We start from the raw sequence: 22,728 nt of genomic DNA, 5'->3' as shown, positions 1-22,728 counted from the left end.
AATAAACTGTGAAACATAATATATAGTAAAACAATAAATTATAAAACTCCATTTTAACAGTAAACCTCACCACTGATCGAATGATAGATTTCATGAAAATATCGTTATAAAAATACCTTCATGGGTATCGATTTAACAGATTCCACGACTCGAGCATACATTATAATATTACATCTAAATAAATTCAATTTTGTTATTCCCTTTTAAAGAGCGTGCGAGTACTAAGTCACCGCGAATATCAAATTCAGTAGTCAACGTTCTACCGTGCAATTTCTAGTGGTTCTGCATAATTCGAGGCTGGAGGGAACGGACTGTCGAAGAAAGGGAAGAAATCTGGTGCGCCTAATAGGTATTATAAACGACAGTTGACGTAATTAGAGGTCCCCCCGGGGCAAATAGGTGGCCATTTAACCGGGAGCAAACATTTACATATTATCGGCCGGTCTGCGCGGCTCGTCGCGGAAAGAATTTCGAAACGGGGCCCTGGGAATGATCGCTGGGTGCCACGTCGCTCGTGTGGAACGGTAATGGAACCGGAGGGGTTGATAGAACACACGCGGCTGCTTAATGCGTGCCGATTACACGCACCCGTGGGCTCACGCACGCGACCGCTCGCAGCTTCGTGCAAACTATACCTGCATGCGCCGAACAGGTGCTCACCAGAAGAATTTCGCTGGAACTAGTTCGATTCGTTTCCTATCGTACGTCATCGTGATCGCGCTGACTATTGTCCAATTGCGCTGTCCGACTCATATAGTCAGCCAAAAAAATGTACCCTTTAATTATTTATTTATAGTTTAAGTGAACGTGGTTGCATTAACTGCGAAGTCATTTGCGACCACGTGTGCACTAAATCTTGCAATGATAGTGACTAGCATGTATGTAGCCTTATAAAAATAAGAAAATTTGTTTTATTGATTATTTTGTGGATTTATTACCGACACATTAAACACAACACACAATTTGGATCATGTTTACTCTCGATTAATACGAAATACACTAAAATCTCGACTATGTTTACTTGTGCAACACGTATTCAGAGAATTCAAATATCGTCGGATCGGATAGTCGAGGTTCTACGGAAACGTCGATTAAACGAGCAAATGTGATCCGAATTACGCCATGTTTGGACTCATACGGACTCAGCAGCCAAGTTTGAATAATTTAGCCCTCCATGTAACTCTTTAAAAATTAAATAGCGTTCTTTTAAACTAAGTTTTACAAACGCGTTTTTCAGTATTACAAGAGGTATTTCTAAGCTAACGAACTTGGCCGTATTTTGTTTGATCTCACAACTTTTTACAGCCATAGGAACTTGGCTCCTGTTTACAGGATGTTTTTGTTGGGATTTCATCAATTTTTGTTGATGTATGTTATGCTGCTATGTACGTACCGATTTCGTAATGTTTTTTTTTTCTAATACAACCCCTTTAAGGTGTAAAATTTCAAACTTTGATCATTATTCCTTTGAGTGTTTGTTATGATGGACCTATGTACCCAAATTTCAAGTTTGTAGGTCAATGGGAAGTACCCAAAAGGGTTTGATGATCTGTCAGTCAGTCAGTCAGTGACAAATTTAGCGATTTTTGAAGTCCTATATCTCGGAACCTACTAATATTAGAAGATTAATGTTTTGTCAATATTGAGACATGATAGCATTTAACAAGTGTACGAAATTACATCTCTCCATCTGCCTCCAGTACCGAGTTATAAGCCTCTGATAAACGGCTAAGTAAGTTGTTTCGTGTAAAACGAGGTACATTGTGCGAGAACTTGACTGGTGCACTACCGAGCACCTGGATAAAGTTTCTACATTTCGTTTAAGTTCCAAACATTTTGATTACCTCAACCACTATACCATGCATTCATTGTGTATATCATTTTTCCATATTGTTATATACAAATACCGGAAACATTGAAGGTGTACAAGTTGGCGCGGACCACCCTGTATACTTGATTAATTAAATCGCGATACACATTGCTAGTAACCTAACTTTTCGTCACCGTCGAGACAGAAGATCGAGTTTCCAGCATGTTTTCCTCCGAATCGAGATGCGAGACGAGATCACGGATTAACAAGTCGGGTTCACGTGCTCGTGCATGGTGATAATAATAAACAGTGAATAACTGTTGATCAGTGTTGCATTACACACTACACACATACGCGCGCGTTCCAAAGCGCGAGCCGCTTGATGCTCCGAGGAAGAAAGCAGAAAAAGCGTATTGTTGTGCAACGGAAAACGAGCGAAAGACCCGTACACACAGTGCATACGTGTGTCATCGGAGAATTGAGTCGGCGCGCTAGAAAAACCATCATTAACGATTGTACTAATAACCGGTATACAACCGGCGCGGGTCATTCACTGATTTAATCCGCACTCATTACGTTCGTGCCGCGTTTGACGGCGTGCTGAAAGCGCTGCCAACAAAAAAACAACTATCCGAATGATTTCATCGAGCAGAATCGATGCACACGATGCAATCGAGGCCTGATGCATCGGTGGCGCCAATGGAGAAGTCGCATTTGCTGTACGACTTTTTTCATAGCTGTCAGTTTATTTGTAGAAAATTTATATTTATCAGTACAGTGTTTCCTTAACACGTTGATTGCCACACTACAACCTCAACAAAATCCGACAAAATCAATGTAATTGGAAATGGAAGACTTTGGAAACTTCATTACTATTTTTGATGAAATATGTTAAGAAAGTAATTTCGGTATTTTAAGGTGAAGTAAAACCGAATCTTTTTATTCAAGCGATGAACTTTTAGTCAATAAAATATTTTCTTAATTATTCTTTTTGGCAAAAGATCATCGGACGAAAGGGAAAATATCTTATTCATTAAACTTGAATAAAAAAATTGGGCTCTATTTCACCTTAAAATACCGAAATTATTTTCTTGCCAACCCAATAAAATGCGTGAAGTATTGTACAATTAATATTAGATACAGATGCTACTACTAGTACCAGAGGCTTTGCCTTCTGATAAACATTAGAAAATGGTGCTCATCGAGACTTTGATTGCACTACTAGCTTGATTCATTTTATAATTTTCCACAACGTGTGTCCTGACGTCTTCTTATTTATCCGCCACCAATGAAAGAGCATAAACAGAGGAAAAAGTGTATGATATTTTTTAATTTATTTTGTAAGTTGCATCAACCTCACAAGGGTCACTAGCAACAAAGTGTATGATTGATAGTTATGAGTAGACTGCGGATTTTATTTATTTATGACAAAAATGAGTACGTACAATTTAAAGCAGTGTACATGTAAAAAATATTTAAGTACATCAATGTTTCAGCTTAATAGAATCATTAAAACAAGAATACAATTTTTATTTGGTTCCTGTGTCCTGCAATCAATGCAAACATTTTTTATTTTGCATAAAGATCCGCAGTCTAGTTATGAGTCATTGTAAGTGTACATAATTGTGATTGAAAAGAACATAATTCTGTACTCTGTTATTAAATAAAAATTCAACAACTCAATATTTCACAGAAGCATGTTGCAGTGTGCGAATCGTTTCAGTGAAATCACGACCATGAACGTCGACGACGACTCGCGCGCGATCGCCAAGAGAGTTGCATTCAGTTTTTCCGACTTTTCCTCGCGGCGATGATCTCATTGTTTCGGTCGTTTATCAGCTGCTTATCGGGATTAGAAGCAATCTCAGCGCTCATTTCATCGATTCGTTCGAAACGTCAGGAACGAAGCATGTCGACGTGAAAATCCGCTGGCAGAATTTATCGCCGATTGTAACGCAATACGCGTTATCAGTCGTGAATTAAACGCCAGGCGGCGTCTGTTTTCGAGCTCCGTTGCAAGGTAAACACGAGAATTGAAAAGGAACACACGCATTATCGCAATTGCAATCGGCAGTTTCACATTTGACCGAACGCTAAGTCAAAATTCAATATTTTACTTACACGATAACTGTACGTTGACGTCGTAAAAGATATTTTTGGTTTTGATGCACGGAATTCTAAAATGGGAATATTGGATTTGCTCTGATTATTAAAACGGATTAGTTTTGTAATTCTTGACGTGTGCAAACAACCATTGCATACTATGTATATAAATGATGTAATGCAACACTTTGTTCGACTTTTTATTTATTTAATTAGAATTAACCTGACGTCGCAAACGTCTGCTGATTCTACAAATATGTGCTTTATAACGTCGACGTGCAGTTCAACTGATGTGTACTTTCAATGGTTGGGCAAATATTCCTTTATGGACGTTTGTATCAACTTCTGCGCTCCTTTCTATCTTTCAGATAATTCGGACGTGTGCACGTTGCAATAAAACAAGAACTTGATAAGTGTGTATGTGGACCAAGGTATGTCTCATTGACTGTAACGATTCTCAAATGTGTTGTCAAGGCCAATGTCAAAAATAATTTTCTTATAGATATAAGTACAGAGAGAGAGAGAGAGAGAGAGAGAGAGAGAGAGAGAGAGAGATGTACTACCTTATAACGAGGCCGGGGATTTTATCTGTTTATGACACAAATAAGTGCAATTTGAAACAGTATACAAAGTATACATACATAGTAGATTAAAAGTATTTAAGGACATCAATATATTAGCTTTAACTTCTTAAAATTATGAAATGAAGGAAGCTATTTTGCATAAAGATTCTACCCATTATTACTAGACTACGGATCTTCGTGCAAAATAAAAATGTTCCTTCTTAATTTTTTCTTAATTTCATCTTAAATAATCAAAATGTTCAGAATATTATTTAACTGTAAGAATTAGTTAATATCTTTACAGTACTATGCATTGAATTCATTCAATGGATCAAGAACTCTTCCTTATTTGTCCCCATCGAAACTTTTAATGTGAGGACACTTTTTAAAAATCTTTCAAGGTTCTCGTCTTAGGTAGGACCGATTAAAAAGCGTCATTTTTCGATCTCTGTAAACTCGATGCAATTGTATTTTCAACGTTGATCCTCACCGCTTACACCCAACGAGAAAACCTGCACTAAACCGGCCTCTAAACCGATCCGAAAGCTTCCAAGCCGTGACCTTAACTAACTGGAATTAGTGTGACAACGAGAAAATTGTCACGATCATTAACTAATCGTTCCACTAGACCGTACGAGTTGATGCGAAAGTCGCGTACGCGAAAATTAAATTCTCAAATGAAGTGCAGCTGTACTAGCCGATGCGTCGCACAGTGAACACAATACTTCGATTCATTGAACATCCATCTTTTTGTTTTCCAAAAAAAATTAACAGTGTCAAAATGACTGATTTCACATTTCTTATTTCACAACTATTCAAATCATGAAGACGCTTTCGAAAGATAAAACTAATAAAAATGGTACTTGATACAAGCACAGATCATTTTCTCTCTAAAAAAAAAAGAAGAAGAATTATTTGTGAATACAAACGCAGATTCATTAAATAAAATGATTTGATAATAATGGCTCATAACGGCTACCATATTAAGATACCATCTTGTAAATGGCGATTAAACAAATCAAGGTTCGAAGCCACGTTATGTGTCCACTTTCACACGTCACCACTGACCACTCACAGGCTTCAATTTCCACGACTTTTGTTCGTGAAACAGTGTTTCCCTGTATGTATCTGTATGGAGATACGATCTTCGCGCCATTGTCACGTGTTCATAAATTCGTTCCGCACGATCATTTCTAAAGTGATCCTCGCGCTAGAAGAAAAGAATGATACGCGAAATGGGCTGATATGATGTGTTCTATTGTATTTTGTTCTGTACGTAATCACGATGTTGTTTGCAACCTGTGCCTCCACCTTTTGTTCTCCGGGATTTCTTTATGGATGTTCGTTCTACAAAAGCATAATAATTCTCGTCGGCGGAGCCATCGCTGGCGTGTGGACGTGGCAGCCGTGGAACATGCGATCCGAGATTTTTCTTCTTTTTTGTTACGGGACAAGCATGAATTCCCCGAGGTACGCCGATAACCGTATTATCGTGCTCGAACGTTTGACGTCCACGTGTACGTGTCTATCATCATTTCGTGTCTGAAGCGAACTTCGCGTTCGACGGCTCGGCCTCAGAAAAAATTCGTCGACTTCAATCCGCGATATCATCGGCAGTGGATCCCGAAAGTATTGGAACACGAAATTTCGAATTCCGGAGGAATCATCCATATTTAAACTGTGATAATTTCGTTGAGAACAGTAGTACAACAATAAATCTAGACTCATTTTCAAGCTTAAATCTGCTATTCTTACTAGCCGTCGTTCATTTGTTCCTAAGGCAATCTTGCACCAAGTGACAGATGGGAAACCGAAGACGCATGTTTTCTCGCAAAAATGCTACCGGATAGAAACGTCTCTAAGAACGTTGACAAATTTTTCTCGTGGATGAATCTATTACAGATTTGAAGATTGAATCTTTCCCTTTAACAACGAGACCTCAAAACTTGATTTAAATGAGAGGTCTGCAGCCACAACTTTAAGGTGACATGAGGTCTTAGGACACCATGAGGTACACGTAAGATACATCATGTTCAAAGCTTGAGATTTTTAAGTAGAGTGATACTAGTCATCAAATTAAGTAACAATCGAAAAAGAGAATTGGAAATTTATGTGAAAGACATGTGAAAGCATGCAAATATAAATACTGATAGTTGATAATAAAACTAAGAAAGTAAGATTCAGGATGATGGAAATAAGGATATTTGTGTGTAAAGAGTTGAGCCTCCACTTGATGGTAAAAATGAGAAAAATGACGGAGAATTTTACGGACAAATGCGAAATTATCGAACGAGCTTTCTTCCCGACGAAAAGAAAACTACTAGAAGATTTTCCTAATCATGAGGTGTATGCTAAGTCGCGTGTCTGTTACGACTTTTCCAAGTTTTCCGGGAACCAATACAAAGCCGGCAGGAATGCGAATGGAGCAGTTGTTCGAGAATTATCGCCGGTGGATGCGCGCGATGCAGATACATGGAACCGATAACCGCAATAACATTAAACCGTAATGGTAATGATGCCAATTTTATTATCCCGGAGAGTGCTTGCGTCAGTATCCATTATTTGAAAAATGCTATTATCAAATCATCTTCTCTAATTACGCAGTTAATGAAATATCTAATCGACCAGAAGTAATTTGCAGGAATTCTTTGGATTCATAGAACTAAACAATTATGTAGATTATAGTTACAATTTACAATTATACAAGTTACAATTATTTTTATTTTGTTTTAAACAGCCACAAAACAATTTCGAATTCCACAGATGGACTTTATCTTATATGTTTTTAGTGCTTCCTTTTGTAAAATCACTTTCTGCCATGTTGTAACACCAGTCCACGTGTAACTTGCATCGTATGCAAAATATCTCACGGCTATATTTTTTTTTATAGTTAAAATGTCAAGCCACCCGAACGGAAAACCCAGCATACGTCACTGGTGATGCATACGAGATCGAATCCTACTTCTTATAACATTTACATATTTATTTATTTACCCATATATATTTTCATGATTTTTATTATTTACACGATCATTTGATATTTGAGTATATTCTACTATTTATTTATAATTTACAATTTCGATGAATAGACGAGATTGACTAGTAACAAAAATGATACATTGAAAGCAATACGTAAATTAGTTTACGATTTAAGGTATCGTAATGTTAAACTAATAAATTTTATATCTTATCCATATTTATATTTTCATCAATAAAATTTCTTTTCAATACGTCAATAAAATTTATTAGGAGTTCTTTATTACGAGAAAAATATACTTCCATATTGAAATTGAGTTTAGTATACCATTAAATTGTAAAATAATCGTCGTATTCTTTTTTTGGCATTATTCAACTTCGTCCATTTACCAGAATTGTAACTTCTGTGTAAAAGAAAATCTGTAATTTTAGTATCGATAAATTAGAGTAATAAACGCTTAGATGTAAACTTAGTTTATACATTTTCACATCTATTTAAGTTTCGTTCGGCCTAAACGTGTCAATGCCGGATTTATTGAGTTGTAAACTGGCAATATTCAATGACTGTAAAACTACTACTATAAAATTTAAATAATTGAGTATATCGTTAAAAAAACGGATTCTAATATTTTTAATTTACGATTATTGAGATTGTAGTGATGTATCCATTCAACAAATTTATTTCTTTGGATATATATTATTTAGAAAATTACCAAACATTTTTTTATAAATTAATGTATAATAGTCACTTTGTATTAAACTGTAGTAATATTATGAACACCATAAACTTAACCATAAACACCATAAACAACAGGTCTTTAAATACTGACAGTTATAGATTAATTAATATAAAGTAAAAAGTAAATAATCTTTAAATAAAAATTGTATTGAACACAGATGGAAAAGCAACGTGTTTGTGAAACCATGAGTTTGCATTCCATTTTGTTGTTCAGATTGGCTAGCTATAAACGCAAATCAACAGTCTATTAATAAATGAAATACATATAATCTTTATCGATGGAAAATAATCTTGTCCACACATTTCGAAATATTTACATAAATAATTCCGCTCGCGCAATCCGCACACCGATTTTGGTTCTAACTGTACATTGTTCATAGCGTCCGACGCGGTTTCATATCACGTTTTATTAAAAAAGAACTCTCCGAGCCGTGTGAAACCATTGTTGAATGTCGTCATAGGATCCCGCATGGCGAACAACTTAACGGCATCATAGATGTACCAATAATTAAACACGCGTTAAGAATACAAACGTAAATTAACTTTGAACGTGGCACAACGCGCGGCTCGCTTCAATTATAGATTACGATGCGCGAACGTTATTAGCGAATCCGAATGCAAGATGATTTCGCGATCGACGTGGGAATATCAGCTTCTAAAATGCATTTTTTTTTCTTTGATGAGAGCCGAGTTACGCTGATACACATTGTATATGTACATACCTACATCTGAACGTACATGGTGAAACAAAAGTGTATATTTATATTTTCAGTAAGTATTCATTTATATATATTATAAAATATATTATTATTTATATTATAAAAATTTATTATAGGTAGGTGTTAGCAATATTGAAATCATTAAACGAATTAACATATTTTCCATCCTCTGTGTCTCACAAAATATTTATTTTACATGCAGAATGGCAGTCTATTTATCACAAACCGTTAAATGAAACTGTATGTTTCCGAGTGGATCACATGGTGATAAAATCAACGATCACAGTCACGTAAGGTCAGTCAAGGTCGGAAACAAAAAGAAACTACATTTTTCCAGTCGTTAAGGTCACGTTCCAAACGGTGACATTCAGCTTGTAAACATTTATCAATTATTTCTCTTTTCAACAAAGTTTTCCGTGTTTCGATGTACTTAATTAAAATTGATGAACTTTTGATATTTGAGAAATTGTTTGTGATCAATTCATTTTAAGAATAGTGCAAAAGTATATCTGGACTCATTTTAAAACTTGGAGACCTAACTCTTTTCTTTCGGAAAAGAGATAGCTGTTTGCTTCACTTCTTATTTTTTATGTTTTTTTTCAGACATGTTGATCATGTACGTCAGTGTTATCAGGAACGTGAAAATAGACTTGCAGGGGCGCAGAATTAAATTAACTCAATGTCAACTTAGATTTCCATTTCAGACTTTCACCGTGCGATCCGAGCGGTTCAAAGTGGTTCGATTAATCAGACTTCCGCCGAAGGTGACTCACGCTACCGTTCCCACACACACACACACATATTTCAAAATAGTGTTCTATAACCTGCGCGAGTACATACGTAGTATCTTAATAATGCCACTATGGATTTTACATTCCATTCATACAGTGCTAAATGTTCCCATTTTGCGAGCACACAGAAATGCACTTAAGCCGAAACAATGTAATCGTGACGCGCATTGAAACCGACTTGCGTTGTTTCGTCTCTGATTACAATAAGTATTCATTTTTTATCGGTGGGAAGATCGGCCGATTCAAGTGTGGAAAAAGAACGGTGTACTAATTGTCGGTGCACGTGTACTCGAAAATCAAACATTAAAAACAGATACGGTTCGTAAATCATTGAAAACAAGGCTCGTGGATTATTTGCAGAAAAAAGTATTGAATATACCAAGGGGTGTTTCATCTCCTTAATGAAACGTTGTACGGTTATTGTAAGTAAGATAAACCTTGCTACTTGGAGAAATAATTCGACTGATGTGGACATTATTTTGAAGTAGGTGATAGGTGCATATATATATATATATATAATTATGTATTAAATTATGAACACATGTACAGTTAGGAGCAAAACTGATCACACACACTTTAAATCAGCATAACTTTTTTATGAATGGACCAAACAACTTCAATTTCTCTGTAAGGCTACATGAATTAGTTTAGTAAATGACGTCTAAAAAATATGTTGAAAAAATGCATTTGGTCGGAATTGTGAAAAACAATAGTAAAAATTGATTCTTACGACTTTTTTAGCTGGGCCAATAACGAAAATTTGAAAGACGTGTTTGGTCAACTTGGCAAAGTCTTGAAAAATTGCATTTTTTACCACTTTTGATCGTTTGTAACTCGTAAACCAACTAACCAATTTCAATGAAATTTTCAGAGCGTATATAAATTTTCGGAGTGTGATCAGTTTTGCTCCTAACTGTATATTGAACTATTAATTCGTACATATGCGGTATGAAATTTGAAATAGGTCACAGCTCATTATGTAGATCAGATACCTAATTAGGCAAATAACTGGAATCAAAGATCAGCATTCAGGTTGAAAGCTTGGAAAATCGCATACTCAACATTTCTGAGTTAATCTTCAAGGATTTCATGCAATCATATTTTGGCATCTTAACCAGAATCGCCAGATGAGGGAAGGGAGCACGAATTGAGGGGAAAAAGTTACCCTCTCTCTGCCAGTACGAAACGCGTCACGTGACCAGGCCACTAGAGTGGGGGCACAATAAAAACCTGAAGAGAGAGTTATCTAAAATAGTTGGTATTCATCTTAAAATAATTATTATTCGTCAGTGTAAACCTCCGAGTCTTTTAAAACGTAGATGTTAAAAAATACTAGGACGTATAAAGATTTAGAAGAACACACATTATTAATACATCTAACATAGAAATTGATACGAGGAAAGTGGACTTACACTAATCGACTTCTGATCCCTTCAATTGTGTTTACATCGATGTACATACCTGCAAGTTAAAAGAAAAAAAAAACAAGATTGACAAGTAAACATAATGAAACTGTTAGAAAAATAAATAGGTAAAAATTAATTTTTTCGTTTAATACGAGTTACGTTCATTTGGTGGACAGATTACGCTATTTATTTCCGAGTTTGGAGATTAGCCTGTAAAAACGCGAGTTCACGTGAACATTCGGAAGTCTAATTTTCTTCTCAGCGTCCGAGGGAACAAATCTTTTCACATTCGCATTGGATGACCGTAATTGGCCCCTTGGAATGCAAATTATTCAATGTTCCGCGATTGTGCATTGTCCACGGTTACGTTAACCACACCTGTATACCTTTCACCCGGCACGCTGCTATTTATACAATATGCATGTATGTACGTACATATAATTGATTATACATACATACATATATGTATGTATGTAGAATTGAATGGAGCGGTGTCTACGCACGCGCGATCGAACTTACAATTACAGATCCATGAATTATAAGTTAATAACGGTATTCTAGCTCGAATATGCAACAGAGAGAAGGCAGACACGGTTTTAAATACAACGTTGAAACGCCTCTCTTATTTGCATACCAAAACACAAGAATCGCTAATGAATGCGCTCTCGCTCGCGCTTGTCTACCGTCTCGGCTCAACTAACGACAATGTTTAACAAAATGGCTAAAATTAATGATACAGTCGTACCCCGAGTCAAGCCGAAATGTGCCAATTAAGGTATCAATTACTTTTGTGCATTCGATAACGATCATGTTCGTATTGCGAAACTGAGTGCCATTTCAGAGATAGCTTAATTAGATCGAAATCGAGTAACATTCAATTCCGAACAGACTTCTAGATTCTTGCTAAACATTAGATGTTACGGTTCAGACATGCGAATTCTTAGATGCAAGAACTATGCTCGCAATTGACGCAGAAACATTGTGAAATTATGGAATTTGCATGCAACAATTTAATGAAACAACGTTCCAACCCTCGCAATACTACATATCTTAGAAAAACAGAGGTATTAATATTTATACATATAATAGTCAATATACAATACCCTGGAATATATTAACATAGCTCACTGAATAATTGATAAAAAGAATGTCATTCTTTTTTATGTTAATTGATTACGACATTCGCAACAAAACCGGTTTACTATTTTTGTATGCTTATCATTTTCAATGCGGTCACTACATTTTTGTGTGAAATTCAAAAAGTATCATTCTAAAAAGAAAAACACTACGGTCGAGCAGTACGTCAACGGAATCATCGGAAAAGGAACAATCATTATATTTTGTAGAAATCGTTTCCATCCCTCTCCCGCGGGCATGCGTGCGTCGGCGCACTTACCCTAAACGCCTGACCTCATCTACAAATCATTCATCCGTGACGTACTCGTCCACAGACATAAATATTACTGGCGAAGCAATAAATATGGTAATACGTTTAATGTGGGCGTGCATACGTAAGTACACACGAATGGAATCTATGGTCTCGCGTCGAATTAGGACCGTGACTGTGTACGTGAAAACATGGTCGTGTTTCTACCGTGACACAATTATCCAACTTTTAACTGTAAAAAAAGTAAACTAATTCATTGCGTAAGGAAAGATTTACTGAAATGCTTCATTATCCTCGAATGCGCCATTATTTAGTCGCGTGGAAGCTATCGGTAATAATCTGTGATACTTTTCGAGGAATGTGGATCAAGCAGTATACTTAGACTCTATTTGTGGCTTACTATTAGATATTGGAATTCTCGATTGCAAACGTACAGTTACTATTAGGAAGTTAGTTAAAAGATAACATCTCCTTGGTATATATAATGGGTCCATTAATTTGTTGAACGTTTCATTTCCTGTAGAGAATGCTGGATCATTCTAATCTAATTGTATCTGTTGCTGTGCATATCTGTTTGCTTTGTTTTCATTTCAGTGCCTCATTCGTCCTTTACTTTCTATGGTGTATCTGTATTTGCCACAAATTGTATCAAATCTCCACAGTCTAGCTATTACTGTTTACACGTACATGGAATCTGTGAAGTTAAAAGTAATACAATATTTTATGTATATTTTATTTAATTTTAGATTTTACTATTTTATGTGAGCGTATAATGGAAACTATACTAAAAACATGTATGTAAGAAGCAAATCAAAATCATTGCAAACATACATATACAAGAGGCTTAATTTTCAAATTTACAAAATTGTGTCTGAGATAATTGTATCTAATTCTTTTACTAAATTCACCAATATTAATGATTGAACTCAGTTTCATAATTTAATATTACCACGTACAGAATTTACGCAGCATAAGATATCTAAAAAAAACTTTTTAATCACCACGCTTATATTAAAATGCACTAAAAAAGAGAATACAATTTTTTTCCTGGTTCTCCATAAAATACCGAATCCAGTTAAATGATTAATAACATTTTTCCCCAAAATTTTAAGCAATTAGTTCAAAATTTCTTGTTATAAAATTAGTGTCGGAATAGATAGAAAAATTTAATATGAATTTAAATGACATTAATGACTGTAAAAATAAAAGCGTGAAGCGCTAAACTATGTATATTGACGTAATCTTCGTGGGCGCTCCACGCTTTTATTTTTATAGTTACTAATGTCATGATTTTATTTAAATTTATATTAAATTTTTCTATCTATTCCGACACCAATTTTATAACAGGAGAAATTTTGAACTAATTGCTTAAAATTTTGGGGGAAAATATTATTAATCATTTAACTAGATTCGGTATTTTATGGAGTACCAGGAAAAAAATTATTTTCTCCTTTTTAGTGCATTTTAATATAAGCGTGATTTTTAGAAAGCTTTTTCTAAATATTTTATTTTCTACTTTTATTGTCATCGAAAGCGAGTGTGTGTACAAAATTTCAGCAAGATTGGACTATGGGAAGAGGGTTAAAATTCGATTACAAGATTTGACGTATACGGCAACAACACGGCAAGTTAATTTAAGCGTGGTAAAAAGTAAAAAATCAAGAATTCAGTGAGACCTACAATATTTACATGCAACATAATCTACATAAAATTCATGAAACTTCTACATTTAAGTTTTCTATTTATTCGGTGACTCTCTACAACACAAAATAAAATTGCTTTACCATATTTGAGGCATCTGGTCTACCCTCGTCTTAGAAACGTTTCGAGCTAAACTCTAATTCTAAAAAAGTAGAAAATTGCAAGAAATTAACATTTGGCTTGCACGGTGTACACAGTGTCAGTTAGCAGATGATCATTGATAGTCTCATTGGTATTCGAATCGCGCGATGGAAATGCGCCCTACAATCGAAACCGTTTGCAGTTGATGAAACGACAGCCAACCAGCGTATTTACAAGCGGCAGCATTGTGTGTTCTGGTACACACAGGACAGGGTTGAATGTATGCAAACTCGAAACAGGAAGATCGAACGTGAATGTACAAACCGGCACATGCCACGATGAAAGAACCAAGTAGGAAAGAAGTTAACAAGGAGATGACAAGAACTGCGAAATCTCAATTGAGTTGGCTGTTTATAAATTGACATCAATCTTGCAATTTGTTCTTTACCGTTATCTTGAATTTGAAGTTACCTAAGGTTACATAGTTAACGTTTCTGTAAACATATGATCATATTGCTAGTACAATAAATACTCAACGTATTATTTTCTCAGTCCGAGATTTAGCAGGCTATCTTCTACGTGTACACAACGTGAACTCTCGCATACACTCTTGTAAACACGCATAAGGTCTAAGGTGGAGAACATTTCAAAAACATGACTGAGCCTTTTCATAGTGTTGAAATTGAAGAAACCACTGGTATGATTGAGTAAGACAAGATAATCACAGCACTAACGATAAGTGCCCCTGATACACACCTGAAGTTTGATCCATAATTTTCGGAGCAACCTATAGCACACTGACATTTATAACAGAGTGGATGTTACAGAGTCAGCTATTTTCCTTCGAACAGACCGATTCATCGGGGCTTTATAAATCAAATCGAATCTTGACGCTCTTCAGGACGCTATTCAGGACGCACTTCAATCAATACTTTACCCGCAACCGCAACTGTACGGGGTGACCCGTAATTTACCAGTGCAAATATTTTGCAAAATTCATCGGCACGTCAAGTTTTGAGAAACCTTCGATGGTTTTAAACTTTTAAGAAATTTTTTTTCACTTCCCTACATTCTCCTAGTCCAGGCATTAAACTCATTATCACCAACGGCCTCATTAAGTATTATAAATTAATTCGTGGGCCGCAATAAAAAATGCAGACTCGAAATAAAGAAGGAACACATTTTTTTTATTAACACACATTGCAGTTACACATACAGAATAACATATGAAGTATAAAAGTTGTTTTTCTTCAAGTTTACTTTATTTGAATAGAACTATTGAATTTTTTTATTTCGAAGAAACTCGGCAGCGGTTTTCAGTAACCAAATTTTCAAAATTCGGTTAAATTTGTTGAGCTGTAATTATTTTTTTAATTGATTGCACAGGCTGGTCTGTTAATCTTGACCTTTACTCAGTTTTATCATTTTTTTACGTTGAAAATAGTGGGTCGCACATAGCTGAAATACGCCTAATTGCACATAACATATCGGGAAATCGATCGATAGATTGTGGAATTGTAGAATTGTAGAAATCAGGAATCCCAACATCCATATATTTTAGTTTCAATACGGAATCACACTGCATTTCGATTAATTCCAGTAGTAAATTGTCAGCAACAGTTCCAAAGTTTTTGGTCGGGCCGCAGAGTATTGTCGACGGGCCGCATGCGGCCCGCGAGCCGCGTGTTTGACATGCCTGTCCTAGTCTGATGCAGAGACATCTTTCATAAAATCTATCTAGGAACTGAGAGTAAAGGCCTACTGCTTGAAAACGAGCCCAGAATCATTATTATAAAATTTTTCATTGAAATTTCTCGGTAAAAATCGTTCTAGAATTTTTCTAAAAATGACTATAATATAATCCAAAACAATTCCTACATTACTGAACGTCTTCGTTTTTAATGAAATTGCTAATCGTTCAAGCACGGCACGAGTAAATGTGCCGATTTTATTTTTACACGATGGATACGAATGTATACCTAAAAAATATTCTAAATCAGATAAAATGTCCCAATTCTGGAGTCAAAATAGCCTGGAGTGTAAAGGGTTAAAAAGAAAAATGGAAAAGAATTAGGGTGATAATACTGCGCGTCTGTTGTATGCTACTATTATCCAGGAATCGCCTCGCAGCGTGGCAATAAGTGATCGATGCGTTCCTCTCATAGTTCGAGCGTAGAAAAGTCGCCTGATTCCCACACTGATACGCTCGCTGAACTTTACCTCGCGGAATCCGCCGGCTTTCACCGGTTGCGTCATTTCGCGATGATACAAATACAGCCGCCGCGCCGCGCCGCGCCGCTGGAGAAGCGACGCTAATGCCAATATGAGAGAGCCCTCGCGGTAAGAAAACGGCATCGAATTCGAGCTGCATCGCCTGGACCGCGCGCCGCCGCTGCATTCGATCAGCCCACGCCTCCACGGGATGCAAATCGGTTTCTTCCCCCGCGGACACGGTCTTCAAGGCTTCTCGTTTATGCATCGGGTATCCCATTTGAACACATTCTACTTCAACTGTAGAATTCTTAAAAACGCTGTACACTTATGTCTCGATGTACAATCAGTTAAAAAGGTCCCCGTACAGCCTTTAATCTTATTTACCTTTTCTGAAAATTGACCACATGACTTAACATTTTTCAAGAATTTCGAAGAATTAGTTTGGTAAATGATGTGTAAAGAAAATTTCAAGAAAATCGCGATTGACAGAAATTGCGAGCAAATTAGTAAATAATTTATAACTTTTTTATCTAAAAATTTTATACATCGATTATATACATTCTGAAAATTTATTCACCGTGTGTATCATTGACATAGATTTACAAAACGTGTTTTTAAAATTTTTTTTCGATACAGACCCACATAAGAGAATCATAAAGAACGACTTTTAACTTCTCTGCAATTTTTCCAAACATTTTTTAATCAGTCCTACAGGCAACAGAACTGACTAAAATGGAACACCTACTGCATAATGTTGCCGTTCAGAATATGTGCCGCGGAGATAGAAGCGGAAAGGATCAGTGGAGCATTGTGTGCACGCGGGACAACAGAGCTGGATATACATTGGCCGGTGCAGAATGATCATAGAATGATCGCAGAACATGTCTCTCGGAGAACGTAGTACATAGCGCCCACGTGAAATACCAGCGCGACACGTGAGCAACGTGTGCCAATGCGATCGCAGAACGATCGGCGGAATTAATCATCGGACTTGAAATACGGCTCGGTCCGTAAAATAGGATCATGATCGTAAACAGCAATTATTTCTGTAGAAAGTAATCAGATCGAGTAAAGAAAGAGCAACGAACAGCTCGCTATTTCTTTGAGACAATTTAGTCCTTGCTGAAGCGGTGCTTGTGACCTCTGCAAAAGGAATTTTGTGAAAGAACTTATTATTTAATATTTATTAATCTCTCTGAATGTGAACTGTAAACATGGAAAACAATATTTACATTCTTATGTATAATTTGGAAATTAAATTGCAAGGTTTGTGTTTCGCAAATTTTTAAATAGAACGAAATGTTTGCGATCTGTAACTGGTATATAATTATATGAAAATAAGTCGAAAATATAGAATAGGATTTTTTTTTGTTTTCAAGAGAATCGAGTTTGAATATTTAACGTGCACGTGTGCTATTGAGTAGGAGTCGACTGACGCGTCTGGTCATGACCTACCGATTCTACTTCTTCAAAATGCTAAGCACGCGAACACGATGGATTTGAATGATTCGCAGTTATCCTGTACAATGTGAAAAGGGTTTGAAAAATATGTCTGGGTGTGGAAATGCTGTGAAATCATACTACTGGAATTCTTTGGTTATACAGAGGTGGTGAAGCAATGTTACGATCGATTAAAGCGATACAGGAAAACGAGTCTTGAAAAACGCGAAATATAAATGTGTGACTTGAAAGTCAGTATTCTAGAGTGTTAAAGATTATATTTATTTGAAATAAACGCTCAAATAAATAAATAAATAAATGCTTGTATCAGGCCAATAGTTTTGATATCAATGATCAATGTTTGTCGAACCTGGATTCAAACAAGTCGAGTCTCCCAGTCTGAGTTTATTGCGATGAGAATTTCACTCTCATTAAACTATATTAGCTTTCACTTGATTGTTTAGTAGTTTGCCTATATGGGGTAAAACGGACATGTCTGATTTTCTTCCTGGTTGTGTCGGAAGGTTTCCATTGGGATTGTAAGGTATATTTTTACCTCGTGTTATTTATTTATACATGGTAATATCATCTATTATATTTGATTGCAGTAAATTAAATAATGATCTAAAGCTTCTTACTTGTCCTACATTGCTTTGCAATGATATATATTCACATTATCTGTAGACTGTAACAGTTTATACTTTTGTAAATCTTTAGAGATTAATTTACGTGTTTAAATATACTAAAAATCGTGAAGTTATATTAACTTTGTCATGATACCTAGAATTATCTACGCGCTTGTGTTTGCTATAACACGCGTTAGCACTCATTTAAAATATTCTTAACATTAAATTAAATTTAAAATTCTTAAAACTAAATTTACTTAAACTTATCTGAATGGAATTATTTCTACAGAAACTCTATACAATAGATAATATAAAGTGATTCGAAATTATTGAATTAAATAATTTTTTGGTGCACGGACAAAAACAAAATTCCAGCCTCTTAAATGTCAAAAATACTTAAATATAATAGATAGCTACGCCTTAATCTGTACACGAATAGCGCAACACAGAATTTTCCTAAACAATCATCCCTATCTATGGAGAAGTTACATAACAAGCAACTCGTACGTAAACCTCCTTCGACAGTAATTAGTTCCAAGTGATGAATCGATACGATCATTTTCCCTGTGACAAATGTTATTTTTATATGACAAGAGGGATTAATCATAGCAAGGACCGAATCACGCAATGATCCAATGCGCGCGCGATTATCCATTGTATATGAACCGGACATACAATCGTCCGATTCGTGGCTTTTGTTGACAGAGGTGGATTTCCGTTGCGCTAAACAATTCCTGACGTGTCACGTAATTCCAATCGAAAACGTGTAGCATGCTCCGCGAACAGGTAACTCCGGAACGCAGAAGAATTTAATAGTCCCGGGATGCATCGGTATTGGTGCATCTTCGTGTGGCAACCGATGGAGGTGTTTCTTAAGACCGTTGACAGAAGGAATGATTAACGCGACTCGCGCATTTCCATGAAGATAAAGGAACAACGCCATCATTCTACCGTTAGCCAGTATGTATTGGCTCTTCTGCCTTCAAGTCGATGCGCATCAAACAATACTCTTTTGTGCGTACTGTGTATTGTCGTCATTTTAATAAATTAATCTTTCCGCCGTAGAAATATCGGGTTCGCGTAGGAGGTGGTTCCTGATATTTTCTAAACAAGATGTTATTGAAAAAACGTTTAAGGTCATGTTTAAACAGTTCATTGATTTGATTAAATTTTTTAATGTGTACTTTAACTTGAATTATACTCGAATAGTTTATTCAGCGAATAATCATAATTCGTATTAAACGCAAAAATAACATTTATGATAGGGGAAACGTAGAATGACGTAGAAATAGTATAAATAGATATTCTCATCTTTAACGAGTAATGTATTGTTAAATTTATTATATTTTAAAATTAAATTATTTTAATAGATTTTCTATATTTTTTCATTTACTTGTCGTTGGGCGAACTTTCTGCCCCGTTGTGATTGTCCCATAAAAGATTTCGGATGCCGACGATTCAAACAGTTTCGCTACGAAGATTATATTCTCACCGATGATAAACGACCTGATAGGCATAATGAGATTGATAACCATCGAATCTCCAGTCTAATTAAGAATATTCCACGTTACATCATTCAAGATATCGTGGAATTGTTGAGAATATCGAAATCCCGTGTTAAGAATCATTTGCATCCGTTTCCTACTGAGAATTCCGACATTGCTTTTTGGCCAGCGTAATACAGCAACAATGGACGATATTAACAAAAGAACAGAATTGCAAATGTAATTAACGTCTACGAAAAATATTTCTGCGCTGTATTCTCATACGATAGATATGCAGGAAGTTCACAGGATCCGACCGGCAACGGCAGCCGGAGTTTCCAAGGAACAGCGTTTCCGATTCTAGTTTGATCTAAGATATCGATGTAATTATGCTATTAATATTTATTTCCATGCTACTACCGCCGTTACTGCGTTAAATGGTGTGAAATGCTTGGAAACGTTTAACATGAAAATTGTAACCTACTGTGAAGGAAGTGGAACGAGTTGTAATTATTCGGTAATTTTTGCTCACGTCTATTAACAGTTTCCAGTTAGTAGGTGGGTTCGACGTTTCTACTAATTATTATATTTTACAGTAATTCCGAAGTATTCGATTATTTGTATATATATGTATATTTGTATAATATCAAATTTGATTAAACGCTTTCAGCAAAATATATTCGAAGAGTTATTCCTTTTGATCCATGCGAAAAACAATGTTTTCTAGATCAGACTTCCACCATACATTTAAGGACCACGCAACAAAGAGGTGTTATCCTCGAAGACGATCTTGTCGGCATGGTGAAACAAGTTGTAATTATTCGGTGATTATTGCTCACGTCTATTAACAGTTTCCAATTACTAGGTGGGTCCGACGTTTCTACTAATTATTATATTTTACAACGATCCCTAAGTAACTATGTATTCGATAATTTGAAGACACAAGAGACGCTTTGTTTTACCAAATCTAATTAAACTCTTTCAGGAAAATATATTCGAAGAGTTATTCTTTTCGATTTATACGAAGAACAGTTTTTTCTAGATCAGACTTCCACCATAAATTCAAGGACCACGCAACGAAGAGGTGTCATCCTCGAAGACGATCGCGTCGGCATGGTGGAACGCGTCGGCGATCGTAACGCTAGTCTTCTACCTTTTATAGCAGTCTTAACCTACTTATACATATAGTCCGTAACGAGATTCAAACAATTTGTCGGTGCGCGAGTCGTTTCCCGCGCGATGTTTACACGATGGAAGAAAGAGCGCCGGGCAAAGAGGATGACGATCGTTTCCTCGGTTTTACGGACCTGCCTCCCCGTTCTACATGTGGAACGTCCGAGCGTTCTGTGATCGAGCGACGACTCGCGGCTCGCAAAGTAGTCCACACATCCTCTCTCTTGCATTATAAACAATCTCCCATGAAAATCTAGAACGGCCAGCCGTAGTAAACCCGCCGCCGACGCCGACGCCGCGCGCCGCTCCGAGAAACGTTAAGCTGGATTCTCACGATCTGCTAATGTGACCGATCGCCAAGAGCTGTCAAATTATGATTATCCTGAACACGGAGAACCGTGCGAATAGAAATCCTTGTCGAGCTATTTCTAGACCCTCGAACGAAAAAGAACAAGTTATCCGCACTATTCTAAACGTCTCATAAACTCACAGACATTAACGTTAAACTCTGTAAATATAGTGGATGGTCTAATTTCTATTCAAATGAATTATTTTTATGGGTTATTGTTCTTACTGTGAAATCGAATTATTGGAGCCACAGCATGAGACATATTTATTTTTTAACTATATGTCGAATGTATTTGTTAAATGTATACTTATAATTTTTAGACAGCAATACTTCGTACAAAAATTATGAAAATTCAGTATAACTGGGATTTTGTTTAAGAATCGATTGTTTTAATGTAAAATCGTCGTGCAGATATGGTAATAATATTTTGATCGTCGACTATATGTATATTATTGGGTTTTAGGGTTGAATGGGAATGGAATACAACCCTTTTATTTTGTAAAAATTCACATTTATTCTTTTATAATCAAATTCGAATTATAAATAGTCCAATGACTTTTAAGCCACTCTGTAATATTTTCCCAAACCAGCACACTGCGTTTATTTATAACGAGATACTAAATGATCGAAATTGTACCGCTACTGTTCTTATCTTGCGGTATCTGCAACCAGGACTGTACCAATACGAGTGTGCCAATATTTAGTGTATCCAGTGTACGCTAAAACATCATTCAGATGTGATGGTGATTTTCGAGGTCAAGTTTGTCGAGATTTTCGAGGCAATATCATTACGGAAAGGGAACAACCGCCTTTCCCAACAACGGATATTTATCTTCGCATGAATAAATATCAGGAGAGCTCCACGTCTGTACACACGCGTACATTAAACGGTCAGAACACATGTCCACCCCCACTCCGAGGTTCGCGATATTATAGGACTAGTGTGACCGGTGGAGGGGTGGACAGCTGTTCTGACAGTCGGTGTACGATTATCGTGAGTGATGCGAATCATCATTAAACCAACAACCGACTGCGACACTTGTGAAATCTGCGGCGGTTTCCGTGAAAACCATTCCCCGTCGGCTTCGTCGATAGCTCAGCCGGAGGAATTGCACAAAGCGAAAGTCTCGTACGTGTTTATCGTCACTTTTCTTTCTATTCGAATT

General features: G+C 36.2%; 1 protein-coding gene across 1 annotated transcript in view; it reads right to left on the bottom strand.

Moving 5' to 3' along the window:
* LOC143207821 (myelin regulatory factor homolog 1) overlaps nt 1-22,728 on the bottom strand; it is an 88,460-nt gene that overhangs the window by 46,004 nt on the left and 19,728 nt on the right. The window lies entirely within an intron of this gene.

This window comes from Lasioglossum baleicum, chromosome 4 (assembly GCF_051020765.1).
Source record: "Lasioglossum baleicum chromosome 4, iyLasBale1, whole genome shotgun sequence".
Taxonomy (NCBI): Eukaryota; Metazoa; Arthropoda; class Insecta; order Hymenoptera; family Halictidae; genus Lasioglossum; species Lasioglossum baleicum.
This window is presented reverse-complemented; position numbering and strand designations above follow the sequence as displayed.